The sequence below is a fragment of the Pituophis catenifer genome, unplaced genomic scaffold (assembly GCF_029215685.1).
Source record: "Pituophis catenifer annectens isolate HBS135680 unplaced genomic scaffold, rPitCat1.0.hap2 SCAF_6, whole genome shotgun sequence".
In the NCBI taxonomy this organism is placed as follows: domain Eukaryota; kingdom Metazoa; phylum Chordata; class Lepidosauria; order Squamata; family Colubridae; genus Pituophis; species Pituophis catenifer.
The window spans coordinates 4,015,445-4,040,085 of record NW_027256886.1 but is presented as its reverse complement, the minus strand read 5'-3'; the positions used below and the strand labels follow the sequence as shown (position 1 = coordinate 4,040,085).

At 41.6% G+C, this 24,641-nt stretch overlaps 1 pseudogene; it reads left to right on the top strand.

The window, feature by feature from the left end:
- The window catches only part of LOC139318815 (cytochrome P450 2J5-like), a 94,700-nt pseudogene extending 75,860 nt beyond the window's left edge, over nt 1-18,840 (top strand).
- Nucleotides 18,841-24,641: the final 5,801 nt, after the last annotated feature.

The window sequence follows — 24,641 nt, the reverse complement described above, 5'->3', positions numbered from 1 at the left end:
CCGGGTGGCCATGGCTATGTCTATAGGGTAAGGTGAACAGATTTTAACATTGGTAAGAAGGACACCATTGTGGGCGTGGCTTATTGTGTGGGCATGGCTTGGAGGCCATGTGACTGGGTGGGCGTGGCTACCTGGTCATGTGACCGGGTGGCCATGGCTATGTGTATAGGGACTACTCAGAGGGCTGAAAAGTCATTTCTGACAGGTCCTCACACTTTTGACTGGTCCTCACACTTATGACCATCCTCACATTTATGCCCGTGCAGCATTCTTAACAACCATGTCACTCATTTCACAACTGCTTCTCTTCAACAAGGTGACAAGATAGGGCAAAAATGTAAAATGTGAGGACAGTCGTAAGTTCGAGGACTGGTCAAAAGTGTGAGGACCAGTCAAAAATAACTTTTTCAGCCCTCTGAGTAGTCCATATGCACAAAAGGACTAACCAGAGGGCTGAAAAAAGTCATTTCTGACAGGTCCTCGCACTTTTGACTGGTCCTCACATTTATGACCATCCTCACATTTATGCCCGTGCAGCATTCTTAACAACCATGTCACTCATTTCACAACTGCTTCTCTTCAACAAGGTGACAAGATAGGGCAAAAATGTAAAATGTGAGGACAGTCGTAAGTTCGAGGACTGGTCAAAAGTGTGAGGACCAGTCAAAAATAACTTTTTCAGCCCTCTGAGTAGTCCATATGCACAAAAGGACTAACCAGAGAGCTGAAAAAAGTCATTTCTGACAGGTCCTCGCACTTTTGACTGGTCCTCACACTTATGACCATCCTCACATTTATGCCCATGCAGCATTCTTAACAACCATGTCACTCATTTCACAACTGCTTCTCTTCACCATGATGACAAGATAGGGCAAAAATGTAAAATGTGAGGACAGTCATAAGTTCGAGGACTGGTCAAAAGTGTGAGGACAGTCAAAAATAACTTTTTCAGCCCTCTGAGTAGTCCATATGCATTAAAGGATTACAGCAATAGAGAGGGATGAAGGAATGGAAATTAGAGTAGGAGTGAGGGTCAGAGAGGGAGGAAGAGAGGAGGAGAAGGAGAAAGAAAGAGGAAGTAGGGAGGAGAAAAAGAGGGTGGGGGAAGAGAAAGTAAGAAGGAAAGAAAAGAGAGAGGTGGTAGGTTTGAGGAGAAAGATTGCTGTACAATAAAAAAGATGAAAGGGAAGAAAGCCAACCCCAAACAAATATAAAGATATTAAGATAAAGAATGAATTGTTAAACTTTAAAGAATAAAAGAGAACAAATATGAATAAATAGCAATAATTAGAAACACACATACAAACATACAATGTATTTTCTTTGAACAGAATATTTGGCTGGTTCACAAATTTAAACAGCGTTTAGTTATTTCAATTAAATTTACAATTTCTATATGTCCTTTTTGCCATATTTATTCCTCATCTATTTTTTAAAAAAACCAATATTACCCTTCATCCTCATCTCTAATCTTAATCAAATTCAATTTTTCCCTTCTATTCTATATTATACCCCTTCCCATTGTCATCTATTTTTATATCCATCCTCACATTGTTTAATTATGTAATTATGTAATACAGTTGTTTAATACAAATTCAACATTTTAATATAAATCAATTAGTTATAAAACTATCTTTTTTGTATATTAATCAATATGAACATGAATATTCCAATTATTTCCATGCAATCCAATTTCTTACAAATCAATTAATTATATTTACCAATAATAATAAACCAAATAATTTCTCCCATATATTCCTCCGAACCACAACTTAACCATTTCTGCTTTCAACACAATATACAATTAATAGTATCTCAATTATTACAATTCCCTAGTTAAATACAGCTTTTTTTCCTTTGTGTTTTAAAATCTTGAACTCTCCTCCTAAATTTCCCATTGTTTGCAGTTTTTCACCTACCTTTTTTGGGGAGGAAAAATAAAAATAAAAATAAATCTCTCTCTGCCTCATTTTGTCACGCTGCACCAAAGACCCTGGTTTCAGTTTCGTTTCTGAAGCTTAGCTAGGGGAAAAAAAAACTGCTTTACACTGATTGCCTGTAGGGCGGCCCTTTGAAGCCCCGGGCAAGAGTTTAAACAGTTTTTTTTTCTTCTAGCCATCAGCTGGGGCTCAAGAAAAATCGGGACTTTTTTGAAATGCCGCGGGACGCGGGACAAATTGCTCAAAAGCGGGACTGTCCCGCCAAAAGCGGGACGTCTGGTCACCTTAAAGTAAATATAAATAAATAAATAAAAATAAAAATTCTTAGAATTGAGGATTTAGGAAAGCCTGTAAGTGGCATATTAACTATAAATAATCTGTTTTATTTGATTGTAACATTTCTCAACTTTGATTCACTTGGCAGCCTGCAAAACAATATGGAAATATATACTCCATGTGGTTTGGACATCGCTTTGCAGTAGTGCTGTCTGGATTCAAAACTGTGAAAGAAACAATGAACAGCTTCCCAGAAGAATTCTCTGATCGATTAGATGATGCTTTCTTCACTGCTTTAGGGAAAGAAAGGGGTAAGTGCAAATAATAAGGAATTGTATCTGAAAAACCATCACACTGTTACAATTTGTATAATATGCATAACATGGGGGGGAATAAGCAAGGGATAGTTAACAAAATAATTTAAAGTAATGAGGTAAGCAAAAGAAATATTGCTATAATCCAGTTTTCACCAAATTATTATATGTCTCAATTGCATTTTATCTTGTCGATTACATTCATACATTGACTTAGACCTGACTTCTTTTTCACTAAATATCTACCTGTTTTTTCAGGCTCTCATCATCCCAATTCAACAAAAACTTTCTCAATCTTCCCTTACCTCTTCAATCCTTTCCTTTGTTTCATATTTTACCTTTTTTTAAAAAAATTGCCTCTTCTTTCAAATTTTGCCACTTTCTCCAGCTTGGATTTTCATCAATTCTCTCTATATGGTCAACCCACCTAAAGGCAATAATTTCATACTGACTACCCACATACAGAACCATCAGCTTTCAGTACTTTCTATGTATAAAAATTAGATTTAGTTGAGACTTGCCTGGGGAAAGAGTTGCTCTAAGCATATAACATACTACATGTGCACAGAAATGTTCCCAGGTTGGAGGGAAAGTGGTTGGAAAGAGAGAATCAGAATCATAACAGAGCTGGAAGGGATATATATATATATATATATGTTTTCTCAGGTTTTCGCGGGTGTTTGTATGTAGGTCTTTGGTTATTTGGGTCTTTTCCCACATAAAATTGGAAGTGTCTTGGCGACGTTTCGACGAAGTCTCATTCGTCATCTTCAGGCTGGTGTTCCTGGAAGCACGAAGCCGAGAACACCAGCCTGAAGATGACGAATGAGACTTTGTCGAAATGTCGCCAAGACACTTCCAATTTTACGTGGGAAAAGACCCGAATAACCAAAGACCTACATATATATATATATATATGTATATATATACATATATATATATGTATATATATACACTTCCAATTCTATATATACACTTCCAATTCCATATATATACACTTCCAATTCTACGTGGGAGAAGACCCGAATAACCAAAGACCTACATACAAACACCCGCGAAAACCTGAGAAAACATATATATATATATATATATATATATATATATATATATATATATATATATATATATATATATATATTTAGACAAACATGTACAAGATAACAAGTATAAGTATAAACATAAATATGAACATAGGAAATGTGTACAAATAAATGGGGACAGTAGGACAGGGATGCTAGGCACTCTGGTGCACTTATGCATATCCCTTACAGAGCTCTGAGGAATGGGGTGAGGTCAACAGTAGACAGTCTAAGATTAAAGTTATGGGGGGTGGGGATATAACAACAGAGTCAGGTAGTGCATTCCAGGCATTGACCATTGCGTTGCTGAAGTCGTATTTTCTGCAATCGAGTTTGGAGTGGTTTACCTTGAGTTTGTATCTATTGTGTGCTTGTGTATTATTGCGGTTGAAGCTGAAGTAGTCATTGACAGGTAGGACATTTTAGAAGATAATTTTGTGTACTACGCTTAGGTCAGACTGTAGGTGGCGTTGTCCTAGGTTGTCCAAGCCCAAAATTTCAAGCCTGGTGGCATAAGGTATTCTGTTGTAAGTAGATGAATGGCGTACTCTTCTTATGAAATACCTCTGGATTTTCTCAATTGTATTAATATCCAATATACAGTGCGGATTCCAAGCAGACAAGCTGTATTTGAGAACTGGTCTAGCAAAGGTTTTGTATGTCCTAGTTTGCAGTACAATATTATCGGAGAAGAAGCTTCGCAAGATTAAGGTGACAACTCTTAATGACTTTTTGGCAATGCTATTACAGTGAGCTCTGGTGTTTAGATCATTTGACACGAGTACTCCAAGGTCCTTGACAGAGTGAGGGTGGTCTATGAAGTCGTATCCGCCCAGCTTGTATTTGGTGTTCTGATTTTTTTTTTTTTTTTTGCCAATGTGTAAGACAGAGCATTTGTTCTTCTAGTTTGGCATTTGTTCTTCTAGTTCAGCCCTCTGCTCACTTTCAGATAAGTGGCTGTCCTTTCTTTTCTTAAAAACCTCCAGTGATGAAGCACCCACAACTTCTGAAGGCAACTTCTGTTCCACTTGTTAATTGTTCCCACTGTTAGGAAGTTTCTCCTCAATTCCAAGTTGCTTCTCTCCTTGATTAGTTTCCATCCATTCTTTCTTGTCCTGCCCTCTTGTGCTTTGGAAAATAAATTGACCCCCTCTTCTTTGTGGCAACCCCTCAAATACTGAAATACTGCTGTCAATACTGCTCTCCTCATGGGTAAATCTGCTTGTTTTAGGGGAAAGGAGAGTGTCTGTTTGAGAGAGTGAATCAAGTGGCCGCAGGGAGGAAAGTGCTCCAGTTCACCTCATGAATGAATCTGCTTGTTTCTAGGAGGAGGGGAGAGTGGCTGTTTGATTGAGTGTAAGTGGGAAGTCTTGTTAGCTGTGTGCATGGGAAAAAATGGTTAGATGGTGTCCATCAGCCTTGGAAGGCAACTCATGTAGGTGAAGGAAAACTCTGATCTCAAACCTCCACTGCCTTGTGGCTATATCCATATATGGGAGAGTCTTCAGGAATCAACCTCGAGGCAAAACCTGGAGCAGGAGTCCTGGAGTGAGGAGGAGTGCTAGAGGAGTAATACCTCTCTAAAAAACCTTGGTCCACCTGGCCCGGCTGGTAGCACCTCGTAAGGGCCCCTTTCCAGGGTTACAAGAGAAGATGGTCAACTGTTTTGAAGGTGGAAGGGGGCTTTATGCCCCAACGGCAGATAAAACGGCAGAACCATCTTCTAGGAGAAGGGAAACTCTGATTACAAACCTCCACTGCCTTGTGGCTATATCTACTACAGAAAAAGCTTCAGGAGTCAACCTTGAGGCAAAATCCAGAGTCAGAGTCCCGGAAGCAGTTCGTGACTGTCTACAGTCACGTTCTGGTAACACCTGCGACGCAGCTGGAATTAATCGTATTGGCTTTGCTGTTCCATTGGACTATTTCAGCAATGTGGAGGGGGGGATCTGCTGCTTGGGTAACAGTCTATCCTCCATATTAATCTACCCAGGCCTCGTGCTCTGGAGAGGGCACTCCAGCTTTGCATACAGCATTGAAACAACACAGGAAGTGGCAGTTACCGGTTATAAATCTTTGCTTGATTGGCGTAGAGTGTGACGCCAGGGGCCACTTTTGTCGGTGGGAGAGGTCACTGTACCTCATTGAGCAGCTACTGCCCACCTTAACCTGGGCAGCCCCCAGCCAGTAAGGTGCTGCCCCGGCATGGTCTGTTAACCTCACAGGGTGCGTGGGGTTTAGGGTCAAAGCCAACAAGCAGATTGATAACTTTGCACCATGCAACAAACAGAAGAAAACTTTACCCCTAAAGTTGGGCATCTGGAATGTTCGGAGAATGATCCCTGGCCTTTCTGACGATTTACAAGAGATAGATGACATATGTAAGACAGCTGCCATTGACATGGAGTTGAGCAGACTGCAAATGGATATCATTGCCCTTCAAGAGACAAGACTGTTAGACTTGGGATCTGTTAAGGAGAGAAACTTCTCGTTCTTCTGGCAGGGAAAATCATCAAACGAGTCTAGGGAATATGGGGTTGGCTTCGTGGTCAGAAACATGTTACTAGGATCCATTACTCGACCTGCTGCAGGAAGTGAAAGAATTCTTCCTTTGCAGCTCCACTCATCAACAGGGCTGGTTATTCTTATTAGCTCATATGCACCGACATTATCATATTCAGTAGAATGCAAAGACCAATTCTATGATGATCTGGCTGCTACTATCAAGAAAATCCCTGAAAGAACCACTGTTTATCCTTGGCGATTTTAATGCCAGAGTTGGAGCTGATTATAGTGCTTGGCCCACTTCTTGAGGTCAGTTCGGTGTCGGGAAGATGAACGAAAATGGCCAATGCCTGCTGGAGTTTTGCTGCTACTATGGTTTTTGCGTTAGCAATACATACTTTAAAACAAAGCCTCAACACAGAGTCTCTTGGAGAAAAAATGAGAGTTTTAATTGCATATAAAGCCTGTTCCAGTGAGCGCAACCTACAGGTTCTGCGAGCTGCTCATAGCAAAGTCCAACAGACAGCCAAGAGATGTGCTAACGATTATTGGCTGCAGCTTTGCTCTCGGATCCAGATAGCCAAACCAATCTGCTGTCTTTCTGATCTCTTTTCCAAATACTGACAAGGCAGTGTTATAAGTTTTTTTAAAAAAAATATGAGTGTTATAAGGAATCATTTATCATTGTCTGCTGATGCCCTCAGGAATTATTTTCTCCAATGGCCACACCTGGAAACAGCAGCGACACATTGGCATCACTTCTCTGCGGAAGCTGGGCCTGGGCAAGAAAAGCATTGAGCATCAAATAGAAGACGCAGCTCACACGTTGGTGGAGATCTTTAGAGAAACAAAAGGTACGTAATTTGGGGTAATGGCTCACATTTTTTCATTCTGTGTATTTTGAACAAGAAATGTGTATTTGATATGTGTATTTGATATGAATTTTTTTTTACATTTTTGAAAAAATTGATAGGAGTTCCCAATATTTTTTTTCATCCTGTAGTAGTCCTGTTCTTTAATAATTCATTATGAAATATCTTCATTTGCAGGACAGCCCTTTGACCCTTCAATTCCAGTAATAAACGCAGTTTCTAATGTCATATGTGCTTTGAGTTTTGGGCATCAGTTTGCCCCTGAAGATGAAAACTTCTAGAAATTAATTCAAGCCCTTCGAAGTGTTGTGGAATTCTGTGGTCACTTTTTTCATTTGGTGAGTCATGTTTTCTATTAAAGAGGCAAAACTGTTTCCCTCAGTATTTTCATGTAATCATGAATGGAATCCATGGAGGAAGCCTTTGAAATCATCTTTTGTACTCTTATTCCCAGTGGATTGGACAAGTCTTTAAGTTTTCTTGTCAAGATTTTGGAAGAGGGTTGCCATTGCCCACTTCCCAGGGTCTGAGAGAGAGGGACTGGTCCAGTTTCACCCAATTGACTGAGTGCTTGAGTTGGGACTAATACTCAGTTTCTAATTTGTGCATTAACCTCTGTACCAAAGTGGTTCTGCCAATGAAGGAATCCATCATTTCAGTATTCACCAGCAGTTGGCTGTCCATCCCATATTTAAACAGTTCTAGAAAAGATGACCACTTCCTGGGTCAGTCCGTCATTGAACAGTTTTTACAATTTTTTCCTAATACCAAACCAACATCTGCTTCATTCTGATTTAAACCCATGGCTTCCATCCAGAACTTCTTTTGCTGCATTAACAGAGGGATAGAATCAAAATCACGTGAAGGGTTAGTACCACTTTACAAGGCCTTGGTAAGACCACACTTGGAATATTGCATCCAGTTTTATATCGCCATGATATAAAAAAGATCTTGACACTCTGGAAAGAGTCCAGAGAAGAGCAACAAATATGATTGGGGGCAGGAGACTAAAACATATGAAGAATAGCTGCAGGACTTGGGTATATCTAGTCTAGTGAAAACGAGGAGCAGTGGTGCATGATAGCAGTGTTACAATATCTAAGGGGCAGCCACATAGAAGAGGAGGTCAAGCTATTCTCCAAAGCCCCTGAAGGCAGGATAAGAAGCAATGGATGGAAACTAATCAAGGAGAGAAGCAACTAGAACTAAGAAGGTATTTCTTGACAGGAAGAACAATTAACCAGTGGAATGGCTTGACTTAAGAGATTGCAGGTACTTCATCACTGGAGGTTTTTAAGAAGAGATTGGACAACTATTGTCTGAAATGATATAGAGTCTTTTGCTTGAACAGGGGTTGGACTAGAAGACCTCCAAGGTCCCTCCCAACTCTGTTATTCTCTTATGAAAACCTAGCAAACCGAATATCCAATCCATGTAGTTAATTCATTTTTTAGCTTGGCATGTGAATCCAGATTTTTTGAAGAACGGATTAGTTAGCCATGGTTAACCATATTTAGAAAGGCTCCTGGAGAGAATGAGATAATTTTATAATAGCTTTATAATAATCAATCTGCCTCTAACATAATTCTTTTCTGGAAGAATTTGGGAACAGCTTTTCTGGAGGACTTTTGCGGTCTAACACTAAAACATGGTTTGCCATATTTTAATGTGCTTGTAGTGGGTTTTTTTAGCTATTAAGTGCTGTCTATTACTGTGAGCTTCTGAGAACCTTCTTTATTTGTAGTGGGGAATAAATAAACTTTTCCTTTTCCATTTCTATTAGATGTTTAATATGTTCCCAAGATTAATGAGCTACCTCCCAGGTCCTCACAAGGAGGCCTTGGCTTCTGCAGAGACAATCCATTCCTTTGCCAAGCAAGAAATAGAAAAACACAAGGAATCCAGCGCTCTGCATGAGCCACAAGACGTCATTGATCACTACCTTCTACAGATGGAGAAGGTATGGGTTTACTGTGGTTCAATACATGAAAAAGGAATCACTATATTCCTTGCTATAAGCAAACAGGAGGGGCTACTGAAATTGTCTTCACTGGATTTTTTTTTTCTTTTTCATTCAATTCCTATTCTGAATTTAGCCCATTTTAATTCAGATTGCTTCTAAATAAGGGCTATATTGTACCTCTGCAATCTTAAACTTAAACAAGAGAAATTCTTTGTACGGGAAGTTAGAATTATTTTCGTTTGTCATCCTCTCATGTATGCCTATCACTCTTTCCTCTTTTTTTGTAAAGAAATTCCATTAAGAAGGAAAATAATTAGTTTAGTTTAGTTTACTTTATTGTCATTGCACATCGTACAACAAAATTAAATGCCACCTTCAGTGTACATTATAACTATAAAAATAAAAGGACATACACACATCTTTCACTATATTAACAGGGATTTTTGATTAGTACACCAAATTGTACGAGCACACAATAGATACAAACTCGATTGCAGAAAATACATCTTCAGCAACAGAGTGGTCAATACCTGGAATGCACTACCTGATTCTGTTGTTACATTCTCAAACTCCCAAAATTTTAACATAAGACTGTCTACTGTCGACCTCACTCCATTCCTAAGAGGTCTTTAAAGGGCGTGCATAAGCGCATCAATGTGCCTACCATCCCTGTCCTACTGTTCCCATTTATTCGTACCCATTTCATGTATTCATAATCATGCTTATACTTATCCCTGTTATCTTGTACATGCTTGACAAAATAAATAAATTTGTTAAAAAAATCATTTGCACTAGACAAATACATACATACATACATACATACATACACACACACATACTTATCACACTTGTTGCACTGTATAGTGTAATATTAATGCAGTATCAGGGGTCCTCAATTTAATTGTATAGAATGTAAAGGATTTTTTTATTTATTTATAGTTTTCTTATGTATGATGTACACTGAAGATGGCATTTATTTCACTGTACGAGGTGCAATGACAATAAAGTAAACTTAAACTTATCTTGAAATGATCGGAAAAGGACAGATCCTCCCACAGCTTTGACCATAAGTAAAAATGTAAAACAGTTTGAAACAAGGACTAAAGGTCCTCCTCTCCAACATTTTCAGAAAAAGATTTGATTTTTTAAAGAGCAACTTTTATTGATTTGAAGTTATAGTGGATCACTTTATTTACAATTTGATACTATCAGTTTTGAGTGGACCATCGGTCTGGTCACCACATTTAAGGTAAAGGTTCCCCTCGCACATATGTGCTATTGTTTCTGACTCTAGGGGGCAGTGCTCATCTCCGTTTCAAAGCTGAAGAGCCAGCGCTGTCCGAAGACATCTCCGTGGTAATGTGGCCGGCATGATTAAATGCCAAAGGTGCACAGAACGCTGTTACCTTCCCACCAAAGGTGGTCCCTATTTTTCTACTTGCATTTTTACGTGCTTTCGAACTGCTAGGTTGGAAGAAGCTGGGACAAGTAATGGGAGCTCACCCCATTATGCGGCACTAGGGATTCGAACCGCTGAACTGCTGACCTTTCGATCAATAAGCTCAGTGTCTTAGCCATTAATACTGACCTCCATTCCTAAACCATTAAGGTAGATTTTCCACCTTTGAATTAATGGTTCAAGGATGGTTCAATGCTTCAATTCATCTTTCACTCTCCATCATGGTATCATCAGTATATAACAGCATCCACGGTTGCTTTATGGTCACAGTATCCACACTAATTATAAAGAGCAATGGTGAGTGGTTGGACCATTTATGGATGGGAAAGAAATAGGTCATGTGGTACATGATCAAATACTTTTTCTAGCTCAGTGACTGCCGTATCTATGGTGTTTTGTTTCTCAAGATGCTTCTCCATCAATAGGCAGATGGACTGCATTGTGTCATTTGTCCCATAGCTCTTCATGATGTTGCACTGGTTTGGTGAAACCTTATTGATATCTCACAAGAATCCAGTACAGCTAGTCCTTGATGTACATCCACAACTGGGCACAAACTTTCTGTTGCTAAGCAAGGCAGTTGTTAAATGAATTCTGCCCCATTTTATGACCTTTCTTACTACAGTTGTTAAGTGCATCACTGCAGTGGTTAAGTGAATCATGTGATCGTTTATCGAATCTGGCTTCCCCCCTGACTTTGCTTGTCAGAGGCCATCTGGGAAGGTTACGAATGGTGATCATATGACCCCAGGATAGTGCAACCATCATTAATACATGCCAGTTGCCAAGCACCTGAATTTTGATCACATGGCCATGGGGATGCTGCAACAATATGAAAAGTGGTCATAAGTCACATTTTTCAGTGCTGAGGACACTTTGAATAATCACCAAATGAACAGTTATAAATTGAGGACTAAAAAAAATACATAAATGAGAAAACCATGGTTTTACACCTGGGCAGGAAAAACCAAAGTAAGTACAGATTAGGTGAAATCTGGCTCAAAAACAGTAACCATGAGGGAGTCCTCATGGATTTGGAGTCCTAGTGGATGATCATTTAAACATGAGTTAGCAGTGTGAGGCAAAAAAGCTAATAAAATCCTTGCCTGTATAAACAGAGGCATAGAATCAAAATCACATGAAGTATTAGTTCCATTTTAAAAATATTTAATAAGACCACACCTGGAATACTGCATCCAGTTTTGGTCACCACATTATAAAAAAGATGTTGAGATTTCAGAAAAAATCTTCTTAGAATTGTTATAATTTTCATTGTCCATTTTAAACATCAGAGCAAGAAGGACCCCAACTCTATCTACAATGAAGAAAACCTGGCTGAGTGTATTTTTGATTTTTTTGCTGCTGGAACAGAGACAGCCTTCGCTACTCTGATGTGGGCTCTGCTCCTCCTGACAAATCATCCTGACATCCAAGGTGAGACATATCTGGCAATGGGAACAAGTGCCATTCTCATAACATTATTATTATTTATTATTTTGTCAAACACGTAAGGTAACAGATATAAGTATAGACATGATTATGAATTCAGAAAAAGGATACAAATCCTTTTTGGGGACAGTAGGATAGGGATGGTAGGCACGTTGGTGCGCTTATGCATGCCCCTTACAGACCTCTTAGGAACGGGGTGAGGTCAACAGTAGACAGTCTAAGGTTAAAGTTATGGGGGTTTGGGGAAGTAACCACAGAGTCAGGTAGTGCATTCCATGCATTGACCATTTTGTTGCTGAAGTCATATTTTCTGCAATCGAGTTCATACATACATACATACATACATACACAGAAAGAATTTGAGAGCCTTCTTTGATTTCTCAATAAAATGTTGAGCAAGGAACTAAAAACTGGAATCAATACAAATCTGAAACATCTAACATGTTCAACATAGAAATCTGCCATGGTTTTCAGATTTGTTACTTGTTTCTGGACTAAATTGCATATACAAGACTAAATTTCCAAACAATAATAAGTCAAGATGGTGGGAACAAGCAGATGCATGACACAAGGCTCCCTGCCATGAAGAGAAGGGATGGGAAAATTGTGGGAGATTCTTCACCACTTGGAGCACCAAAGGAAGCCCTCAATCTTCCCCTTAACCTTATCTTCTTCCTGCCCTGCTACTGCCTTTTCTGCTATTTGACTGGAGTCCAGAGACTGAAGGGACCAAACTGGGATGGCCTGGCAAAGACAGGGGATTGATTTGGAGTCCGGAGGCAGCTGAGACTTGTATTTTCACCCTGCCAACCAGTGAAGATTTCAGGTGGACAGGGAGAGCCAACCTAGGACCATTGTCTGAAGCACTGAGGGACATGACCAGGACAAGGGACTGTTCATCGTCATAAAACGTTGGAAGTACCGAGGTGCTTCCAGGTTAAAAGTATTAACCAGTGCCATCACTGTTGTCTGGGGGATGCCCAGTTGGGGATGCCTTTCATATCCCCTAAATGAGCCAACCAAAGTGGTAGAGCCGAGGATTTTGTACAGTATCTGTATGACAAAATCGCTCAGATTCGGGAACATCTGGACTCTGACTGGGTAGATTCAGCGGGGAGGACAGAGGCAGGTCTTGTGAGTATTATCTGGGAAGAGTTTGATTCTGTGACGCCCGAAGACTTGGACAGGATACTGGGCAGACTGAGCGCAGCCACATGTTTACTGGACCCGTGTCCCTCCTGGTTGGTGCTGGCCTCTCGGGAGGTTACACGAGGCTGGCTCCAGGGGATTATAAATGCTTCCTTGAGTGAGGGTGTCTTCCCTGCCGCCTTGAAAGAGGCGGTGGTGAGGCCTCTCCTCAAGAAACCTTCCCTGGGCCCGGCAGTGTTGGCAAATTACCATCCAGTCTCCAACCTTCGCTTCATTGCGAAGGTTGTTGAGAGTGTGGTAGCGCGACAGCTCCCCCAGTACCTGGATGAATCGTCGTATCTGGATCCGTTCCAGTCGGGCTTCAGGCCTGGGTACAGCACGGAAACGGCATTGGTCGCGTTGGTTGATGATCTCTGGAGGGCTCGGGACAGGGGTTGTTCCTCTGTCCTGGTCCTATTAGACCTCTCAGCGGCTTTTGATACCATCGACCATGGTATCATGCTGCACCGGCTAGAGGAGTTAGGGGTGGGGGGCACTGTCCTACGGTGGTTCTCCTCCTTTCTCTCTGACCGGTCGCAGTCTGTGTTGACAGGGGGGCAGAGGTCGACCCCGAGGCCCCTTGTATGTGGGGTGCCACAAGGGTCGGTCCTCTCGCCCCTTCTGTTCAACATTTATGTGAAGCCGCTGGGTGAGATCATCCGTGGTTTCGGGGTGAAGTACCACCAGTACGCTGACGATACTCAGCTGTACATCTCCACCCCGGACCACCCCAATGATGCCCTTGAAGTGATGTCCCGGTGCCTGGAGGCCGTGCGGATCTGGATGGGGAGAAACAGACTCAGGCTCAACCCATCCAAGACCGAGTGGCTGTGGTTTCCGACATCCCGATATAGTCAGTTGGCGCCATCACTGACTATTGGGGGCGAGTCATTGCCCCCCACGGAGAGGGCTCGCAACTTGGGTGTCCTCCTGGACTCACGGCTGTCTTTAGAAGAGCATATGACGGCCGTGGCCAGGGGGACTTTTTATCAGGTCCGCCTGATTCGCCAGTTGCGTCCCTTTCTGGATCGGGACTCGTTAAATACGGTCACTCATGCTCTTGTCACTTCCCGCTTGGACTACTGCAATGCTCTCTACATGGGGCTCCCCTTGAGGAGCACCCGGAGGCTCCAGCTGGTCCAGAATGCGGCCGCGCGGGTGGTTATGGGAGCGACGTGGCGCTCCCATGTGACCCGCCTCCTGCGCGAGCTGCACTGGCTCCCGGTGGTCTTCCGGGTGCGCTTCAAGGTTTTGGTTACCACCTTTAGAGCGCTCCATGGCATCGGACCGGGGTATCTACGAGACCGCCTTCTGCTACCAATAGCCTCTCACCGACCAGTACGCTCCCATAGAGAGGGGCTCCTCAGGGTGCCGTCGGCCAAACAGTGTCGACTGGCGGCCCCCAGGGGGAGAGCCTTCTCTGTGGGGGCACCTACCATCTGGAACGAGCTCCCCCCAGAGATACGGAAGATCCCGGACCTGCGCACGTTTCGCCGTGCTCTCAAAACTTTTCTATTTCAGCAAGCTGGCCTGGCCTAACTCCCCTCTTTTAAATTCTTAAATTTTAAATTTTTTAATTCGTGATTTTATAAATTGGGTGTTTTAATCTGTGTTTCGGCCGAAATATTTAATAATTTTAAGGGATTTTTAATATTTGTATTGTCTGTATTTTATCTTGGCTGTTCACCGCCCTGAGTCCTTCGGGAGTAGGGCGGTATAGAAATTTGATTAATAAATAAATAAATAATAAATAATAAAATAAATAAATAAACTATTTATCTATTCATGTTTGCATGCTTTCAAATTGCTACATCAGCAGGAGCTAGAGCAAATGACAGGCGCTCACCCAAGCATAGAGCAGCACTCAGGTCTCGAACACAGGCTTGTAATTGTCAACCCAGCATTCTAAATGCATGTGCCACCGCACTCCTAAGGGACTGGTAGGAGGTAGAGAGGTGGCCCTGAGTGTGATCCAATGCCAGTCTGAAGGGGTTGCATGGCTGGAAGCCATGCCAAAGAGTGTGTCCTGAGGGTGGAAGGCTTCACATACTCTGAAGAACATTGGTAGCAATAGGCCTCTAAGGATTAAAATTTGGAAACAAATGAAGGAAATTAAGCTTCTATTTCCATTTTTTTTCTAGAGAAAGTCCAGAAGGAGATTAAAGATGTGTTTGACATCTCACAGTCAATTTCCTATCAGGATCGGAAGAAGCTGCCCTACACCAATGCTGTGATTCATGAAATGCAGCGTCTAAAATATGTCTCGATAGCTGGGCTTCCCAGACAAACTACAAAAGATGTAAAGATGAAGGATTACCACATTCCAAAAGTGAGAAATGCTAAGAACAGCCACTGCTCTCAGAAACTGTTTTTGGAAATGAACAAATATGGGTCTATAAAGGCAAACTAAAACCAAATTTTTCATCAATATTGTTTGAACTTTTCTCCCTTTTTCCCTTATGAAACTGCTCTGTTTAATCATCTCTTTGTTTGTAGGGGACCATTATTATTGCAGACCTGCGTTCTGTTCTCGTTGATCCTGAACAATGGGAGACACCTGAAGAATTCAACCCAAATCACTTTTTAGATAAGGATGGGAAGTTCATAGAGAGAGAAGAGTTTCTGCCCTTCGGAATGGGTATGTATATGAACCCAAAGCAGTTTATCACTTATAGATTCCACCGCCCCATCATTGAGTTGTTCTGAATTCATCATGGACTGAATAGAAAATCAAAGAATCTAAATTCCTTCTAGTTTGAAAACCACGAGAGTCTGAAATTCCTCTTGGGCTACCGAGTTTAAACTACAAAGAAATATTAATTACATTTAGATTTTATATTTAGATTGTAATCAGTAGAGCTTTGTAAGATAGCTACAAGATTAGGAATTCCAGTTTGGCATTGCTGCGGGATGGTCGTGGGTAACGGGGCTCTATGAACCTAGGCCGAATCCTCATCATTGGAGAGCCCTAAGGCACTAAACTCACCCTGAAGAGATGACAAAGAAAGGAGGGGGGGCCTTGCAGATCATGGAGAGTGGCGGCTCTTCTGCTTGATCCAAGGTGCCCTCCCATCCAACAACAAAGTGGAGAGGTGACCATTATGGCCACCGAGAAGCTGGGACAACTGAAGAAGGAAATGTGCTGGAGCAGTTTGTGAACAGTGGCCTGGAACTGGGTGAGGTGATTTTCAAGTTCTATACTAGAGGTCTAATCCCAAAGAAAAGAAATTCCAAAAGAAAGACTCTCTAAAGCTGTGAGAAAGTGACGAATAAACACTTAGAGAAAGATTACCAAAAGTGAAACCTAAGGGGAGAATATGAAGTTTTAAAATACAGAAAGACTGGATTCAAATATTTTATTGGTAATATTTTGAAAAGGCATTTTGAAATGCTGGGAATATTTAGTTGATTATTGGAAGAAATTGCTTGAAGAAAATTGGAACCACAATCAACTGTTAGATTTTGTGTAACGTTGAAATTTTAGGAGAAGGTGCCATCCACTGGTGAAAGAATATATATATATATTATATTTTTACAAGGCTGGGAATAACATTGGAATAATCTGAGGATTGATAAGGCAGAAAAGAGAGTGGAGACAAACAACATCTGGAAGACTGCCTTTTTGCATATTATTTTATACTTATTTGCTTCATGACTGATGGGGAACAAATTGTGAGACTTTCTGAAGATTTCTAAGTAGAGTGGATACAAATACCAGGAATTATCACTGAAATTGAAGAGTTGACTGTGTGACTAAAGAAGACATGGTGAAATCTGATGGATCACCTAGGATTATAAACATTATCTGATAACTGCTTAAGAGGTGAAAGTAGAAGAAGAAAAAACTTTTTGGAGAACTTAGAAGTAAACTGACCTGTTGAGGTCTATAAATAACTATAAATATTGGGCATCCTGAGAAATAATTTTGGGACTGAGTAAACTGTTTCAATATTGGCTTTTTGGTGTTACAGATAACTGAGATTTTGGGACTGGTAGATTACTGAATAACTTTTTGATCCATCAAAATAAGGCAAAATGCGTCAACAGGGAAAAATAAATGTATTTCAAAAAGAAACATTGATACATATTATGGAAATACATATCTTTATAAAACAATCATTAAAAGCAGTATCTTGCATACATCATCAGGGTCATAGTAAGACAAGTAATTAATACAGTATGCCATCCATCTTATAATAAAAAGAATTTGGGTGGCTTAGTTCAGCTAAAGCTTGAACCATGGTGGGGCAGTGGTTAAAATGCAGTATTGCAGAAAAACTCTGCCCACAGCCAGCTGTTTGATCTTGACTGGCTCAAATTTGACTCAACCTTCCATCCTTTCGAAGTCAGTAAAATGAGGAGCCAGATTTTTGGGGGCAATGTGTGGACATTGTAAATCACTCTCAGAGTGCAGTAAACCCCTATGGAGTAGTATATAAAACTAAGAACAATAGGTTTATTAAAGGTTTAGCTAGTGCTAAAGGTTATAAGTGAAAGGTTACAAGGTAGACTAAAATTTTATCAATATTACCAATAGCATTCTTCCTTACTATAAAACCTTCCTATGCAAGGATCACCTTTATAGTCAGGCATTCCTGAGCAGGAAACAGATGGTCTGCTCAAATTGGCATTCTGTCTATTTAGGAATAGCAAGCACTTAGCACTTACCATATTTTTCGGACTATGAGTCGCACCGGAGTATAAGATGCACCTAGATTTCGAAGAGGAAGACGAGAAAAAATTAGTTTTTTGGCTTGCACACATCCAGTTTTTGCCCTCCTCAGCCCTCAGGAGCACTCTGCAGGCCTCCCAAACCCTCTGCGCATCTCATTTTTGTGAAATACCGGCCCATTTTCATGAAAAAACAGGCCCGTTTTTGGCCTCCCGATTCATGTGTCCCATTTTTGCCCTCCCCAGCCTGCAGAAACACTCTGCAGGCCTCGTAAACCCTTCATGTGTCCCATTTTTGTCAAAAACAGGCTTGTTTTTGGCGAAAACAGGACGTTCGAATATGGCCCTGCTTTTGGCCTCCCAAAACACCCCCGCCCCCCCCCCCGTGTTTTGGGAGGCTAAAAACAGGGCCATATTCAGTCTATAAGATGCAGGGACATTTCCATCCACTGGGGAAAAGGTGTGTCTTACAGTCCGAAAAATACAGTATATACTTCTTCATAGTGCTTTTATAGCCTTCTATGAGTGGTTTACAGAATCAGCATATTGCCCCCAACAATCTGTGTCTTCAATTTAGTGACCTCAGAAGGATGGAAAGCTGAGACAGCCATGAGCAGGTCAGAATCGAACTGCTGGCAGTGAGCTGAGTTAGCCTACAATATTGAATTCTAACCACTGTGTCATCATGGCTCATGAACTGATTTATCAAAGCAGTTTGATCAACGGCTCAGCACCCCAACAGATTCAAAGCACTATCCCCAAAAGCTATTCCTACGACTAAATAATAACATGCTAAATAATAAGCAATACTAGAAGATACCAAGGTTCAACAGGGAAATGTGTTTCATCCGTTACAAATCTTCTCTCACGTTTCCTTGCTGATGGGGTATATTTTGGAGAAGTGATCATTATTCCCTTTATACTTTGTCTCACCTACAGGTCAGCGTGTATGTGTGGGAGAGCAACTGGCAAGAATTGAGATCTTCATCTTTCTGACCAGCCTGTTGAAGGCCTTCAGTTTCCAGTTGCCTGAAGGAGTGAAAGAACTCAACGAAGAACCTGTTGTAAAAGTGACAATACATCCACAGCCTTATAAACTGTGTGCTATTCCCACAAAGGCTTAAACCTAAACACCACAAAAAAGCATAAAACTAAATACAGAAGAGTTGTTCAGTACAATAAATGTTTCATACATATACCAATTCACTTAATTCACTTGTGTTTTGCTTCTATTTACTCAATACTGAACTTCTTCAACCTATTGTTGGGTTCATGCAACATACCTAACAAGTCAACCAAAGACTGGGAGGATGTGTGTGAAAAAAACTAAGGTTATCATGCTTTATCTTTGTTTCCTTTTGGGTGCCAATAAAACATATTTCCTTTTAGTTTTGGTATCTTTTTAATTTTTACTAAATTTCTCCTATGGACCATGTTCCCCAACCAGATTTCGTAGATAGACCAAAATGATGCCATGCTTGAAGGGATGAAATGATGCTGAGAGAATTAGCAAAAGAAGAAAATATGCTCCCATCACATCCCAGTGCAGAACATCCACAAGACAAGAGCAACCAATGCATTTTTCATCCCAGCTGAACCTCAACTGGATCTAATTATGAGCTTCATTTAAAGCAGGGGTGTCACACTTGCGTTGTCACGGCAGCATCACGTGACGTATCATGACATTTTATCCCCTTCACCAAACCAGGGGGTGGGGGTGGCCAGTGCGTGACGCATCCGGCCTGCAGGTTGCGAGTTTGACAGCCGTGATCTAAAGCCCTCTGTAGTTGCAGCCTAATCACTTTCTCTACAACCTTTCCCAAATATTTTTTGTCAGTCTTGCTCCAGTTGTCTTTTCTGGCAATTCCTCTGTCAGAATTCTTTGATGATTCAAGATCTTCCTCTGAATCAATGTAAATAAAGTGGTCCCTTCAGAGTAATCTGCCTAGTCCCTTTGTTATCCCTGCATTCTGGAGACTGAGTAGATTCCCAACAGAAGGGCCTGCCAGGCTTCTGGGACCTTTCCCCAGGTGCCTCCTAGAAATTGCAGTTGCATCTGAATGATATGATCTAAATAAAGAGGTGTGTGGCAGCAGCAAAGCTTTCTGGTATACGGAAAGTGATCACAGCTGAGTGACATGACTGTCCTTGATTTTCAGATCATATGTTAGCTAAGGATAAAAAAACCCACCAGATGAAGTGTTTGTTGATTTTGTCTTGGTGGCCCTGAATTTCTCTTCACCCTTTGTAGAGTGTCAACATCTTTTTTTATAATGTGGTGACCAAAAGTGGATGCAGTATTCTAGGTGTAGGCTTACTAAGACTTTATAAAGCCGTACCAGCATCTCACGTGATTTTGATTCAATCACTCTGTTAATGCAATTTAGGATTGCATTGGCTTTTTTTGGCTGTTGCCACATACTGCTAACTCATATTTGATTGATTGTCCACTAGGACTCCAAGATCCTTCTCACAGTTATTGCTATTTAGCCAGGTTTCACCTAAACTATACTATACTTGTAACTTTGGTTTTTCTTGCTTAAGTGTAAGACTTTACTTTTCTCTATGTTGAATTTCATTTTGTTAGATAGGTCCCAGTGTTCATGTCTGTCAAGATCAATCTAGATCTTGAGCCTATCATCTAGGGTTTTGGCTATTCCTGCCAGTTTAGTATCATCTGTAAATTTGATGAGTTCCCCTTCTAGTCCCTCATCTAATTCGTTTATGAATATATTCCAGGGTACTGGGCCTAAGACGGAACCTTGTGGTACCCACTGCTTACTTCCCTCTATGTAGATGTCGTACCATTAAGGACTACTCATTGAGTATGATTGATAAGCCAGTTACACATCCATCTGGTGGTGATGCTATCTATCCCACTTTTTTTTTTTTTAGCTTACCAAGTAGTAGGTTGTGGTCTAAAGTTTCTTACAATATAACGTTGCAAGAGAAGACTCAAAATATTCCAAATACAATATATATATTAACCTTTGACTGGAAATCAGAAATTTCTGCTTTACAAATTTCTTGTAACATTGCAATAAAAGACTCATACTATTTCAGATACAACTTTTAGATACCTTCAGTAAGAACTCCTAAACCTCCAACAGAATGGAGAAAGTACAGTAGCAACACTGTCCACCATCCATAATTACCCAAACAGGCCAATCATTTTTGTTCTCTGATAAATGCAAGGTGGAAAACTGGCCTAGGAAAAGAATTGTTCTGAGCATGTAACCGACTACACATACAGGGGCAGGTCTTGAGAATGTTATCTGGGATGAGTTTGATCCTGTGACCCCTGAGGACGTGGACAGGATTCTGGGTAGACTGAACGTGACCACTTGTTTATTGGACCCGTATCCTTCCTGGTTAGTACTGGCTTCCCGGGAAGTGACACGAGGCTGGCTCCAGGGGATTATAAACGCTTCGCTGAGTGAGGGTGACTTTCCCGCCGCCTTGAAAGAGGCGGTGGTGAGGCCTCTCCTCAAGAAGTCTTCCCTGGACCCGGCAATGTTGGTAAATTTTCGTCCGGTCTCCAACCTTCGCTTTGTTGCAAAGGTTGTTGAGAGTGTGGTCGCGCAACAGCTCCCCCAGCACCTGGATGAAACGACGTATCTGGATCCGTTCCAGTCGGGCTTCAGGCCCGGGTACAGCACGGAAACGGCATTGGTCGCATTGGTAGATGATCTCTGGAGGGCTCGGGACAGGGGGTGCTCCTCTGTCCTGGTCCTGTTAGATCTCTCAGCGGCTTTTGATACCATCGACCATGGTATCATGCTGCACTGGTTGGAAGAGTTGGGGGTGGGAGGCACTGTGTTGCGGTGGTTCTCCTCCTTTCTCTCTGACCGGTCGCAGTCTGTGTTGACAGGGGGGCAGAGATCGACCCCGAGGCCCCTTATATGTGGGGTGCCGCAAGGGTCGGTCCTCTCGCCTCTCCTGTTCAACATTTATGTGAAGCCGCTGGGCGAGATCATCCGTGGTTTCGGGGTGGAGTACCATCAGTATGCTGACGACACCCAGCTGTACATCTCCACCCCGGATCACCCCAACGATGCCCTTGAAGTGATGTCCCGGTGCCTGGAGGCCGTACGGATCTGGATGGGGAGGAACAGGCTCAGTCTCAACCCATCCAAGACTGAGTGGCTGTGGTTTCCGATGTCCCGTTATAGTCAGTTGACGCCATCACTGACTATTGGGGGTGAATCATTGGCCCCCACGGAGAGGGCTCGCAACTTGGGCGTCCTCCTGGATTCACGGCTGTCTTTAGAAGAGCACCTGACAGCCGTGACCGGGAGGATTTTTCATCAGGTTTGCCTGATTCGCCAGTTGTGTCCCTTTCTGGATCGGGACTCGTTACGCACGGTCACTCATGCCCTTGTCACCTCCTGCCTGGACTATTGCAATGCTCTCTACATGGGGCTCCCCTTGAGGAGCACCCGGAGGCTCCAACTGGCACAGAGTGCGGCCGCGCGGGTGGTAATGGGAGCGACATGGCGTTCCCATGTAACACCCCTCCTGCGCGAGCTGCACTGGCTCCCGGTGGTCTTCCGGGTGCACTTCAAGGTTCTGGTTACCACCTTTAAAGCGCTCCATGGCTTAGGACCCGGGTACTTGCGGGACCGCCTACTACCACCAATAGCCTCCCACCGGCCGGTATGCTCCCATAGAGAGGGGCTCCTCCGGGTGCCGTCAGCCAAACAATGCCGACTGGCGGCCCCCAGGGAGAGAGCCTTCTCTGTGGGGGCACCTACTATCTGGAACGAGCTCCCCCCAGAGATACGGAGGATCCCGGATCTGCGCACCTTCCGCCACGCCTTAAAGACCTTACTATTTCACCAGGCTGTCCTGGCCTAATTTTCCCCCTCTTTTATAAAAGATTTTAAAAATTTTAAATATCTTTTAGTATTTTATATATTCAATTTTAAATTGGTTTTAAAAGTTTGGGGTTTTAAATTTGTCGGGGCCAAAATTATTTAATTTGATTTTATTCTATTTTTAAATTTTGTATTGTATGTGTTTTTATTGTTTGGCTGTGCACCGCCCTGAGTCCTTCGGGAGTAGGGCGGTATAGAAATCTAATAAAATAAATAAATAAATACACAGAAACGTTCTCAGGTGAGAGGAAAAGTGACTGGAAAGAGAGAGCTTTAGGAGGGAACGATTATAATAGTTCTCCACTTACATCCATTTATTTAATGATTATTCAAAGTTACAATGGACTGAAAAAAAATGACTTCGTTTAACAACCTTATTAAAAAAAATCATAAAATTGGACATGACTCATTTAACAACTACCTTGCTTAACAATTGTGGTCCTAATTGTGGTTGTACGTTGAGGACTATCACTAATGAACCATGATAGAAGAAACATCAATTCTTGCATTAGGCATTTCATTATGGAGTTCCAGAATGGTCAGAAGACCACTAAAGTTAGACAACATAGCAAAGAACAGATCTACCCTATGGAGGTGGATAAAAGACCGAGATGTGAATACTTTGGTTTTAAGGACAATTAATACCCCGGTTTAAACTCAGTGGCTTAAAAGGTGCCAGAGAAGGTCTGTGCTCTGGCAGTTTGAGTCCTACCATCACATGAAGGAGTGAACTCTCATCACTTGACTCGGCTCCTGCCAACCTAGCAGTTTGAACGCATAGGTACCACTTCGGTGCGAAGATAAAAGCAGTCCATATTTTGCCACATACATTGCACTGTGGCATGATGTCATGCTGGCCACATGATCACAGAAATATCTTTGGATAAGGTTGGCTCAATGGCCTAGAAACGGCCTAGAAATGGAGATGAACACGACTAGCAAAGTAAAACCTGAAGGGACTCCTTTTAATATAAGGATTCTGGACATATAAGATAGAGGTTGGCCAGCAATGCTCCTGTGGTCACCATACCACATATGTCACCCAGTGTCCTTGTGATTCCCAAAACCAATAAATATTTTTAAAGAAGAAATAACATAGCCAGAATCATATTCCTACCTGAAATCCAGAAAGATGTTTGGAAGATCAGACCTAACTGTTTTTTTAAAAACATAAATTTTATAAGGAATCACTTATCACTGTCTGTCGATGCCCTCGGGAATTATTTTCTCCAATGGCCACACCTGGAAACAGCAGCGACACATTGGCCTCACTTCTCTGTGTAAGCTGGGCCTGGGGAAGAAAAGCATTGACCATCAGATAGAAGACAAAGCTCAGACATTGGTGGAGATCTTTAGACAAGCAAAAGGTATGTAATTTGGGGTAATGACTCAAGTCCCCATCTGCTGAATTTTTTTCCATTCTGTGTATTTGGAACAAAAGAAGATGTACAGTATTTTTTTTATTTTTTAAAAGTTTTGAACCAATTCTCTTTCCTCGTCCCCTTAGAATTCCTGCTCTTTAATAATTAATTATGAAATATCTTCATCTGCAGGGCAGCCATTTGACCCTTCCTTTCCAGTAATAAATGCAGTTTCTAATGTCATATGTGCTTTGAGTTTTGGACATCAGTTTGCTCCCGAAGATGAAAACTTCCAGAAGTTAATTCAAGCCCTTGAAATTATTGTGAAATTCTCTGGTGGCTTTTTTCACGTGGTGAGTCATATTTTATATTAAAACTTCCCCAAACCTATGTTTCCATCAGTAATTTCATGTAATCATGAATGGAATCCATGGAGGAAGCTTTGGAAATCATATATGTCAGCTTCAGGGTAGACAGTACTATTATTCCTAATAGGTGTGTCTGTCCTTGAATCAGTCTTAACTCAAGATGAGAGCCTGGACAAGTCTTTGCAGTTTTCCTGTCAAGATTTCAAAAGTGGCTGTCCATTGCCTACTTCCTAGGGCTGGAAGAAAGGGACTGTTCCAGCATCACCCAGTTGACTTAGTGCTTGAGTTATCACTAGTACTTAGAATATCTCAGTTTCTA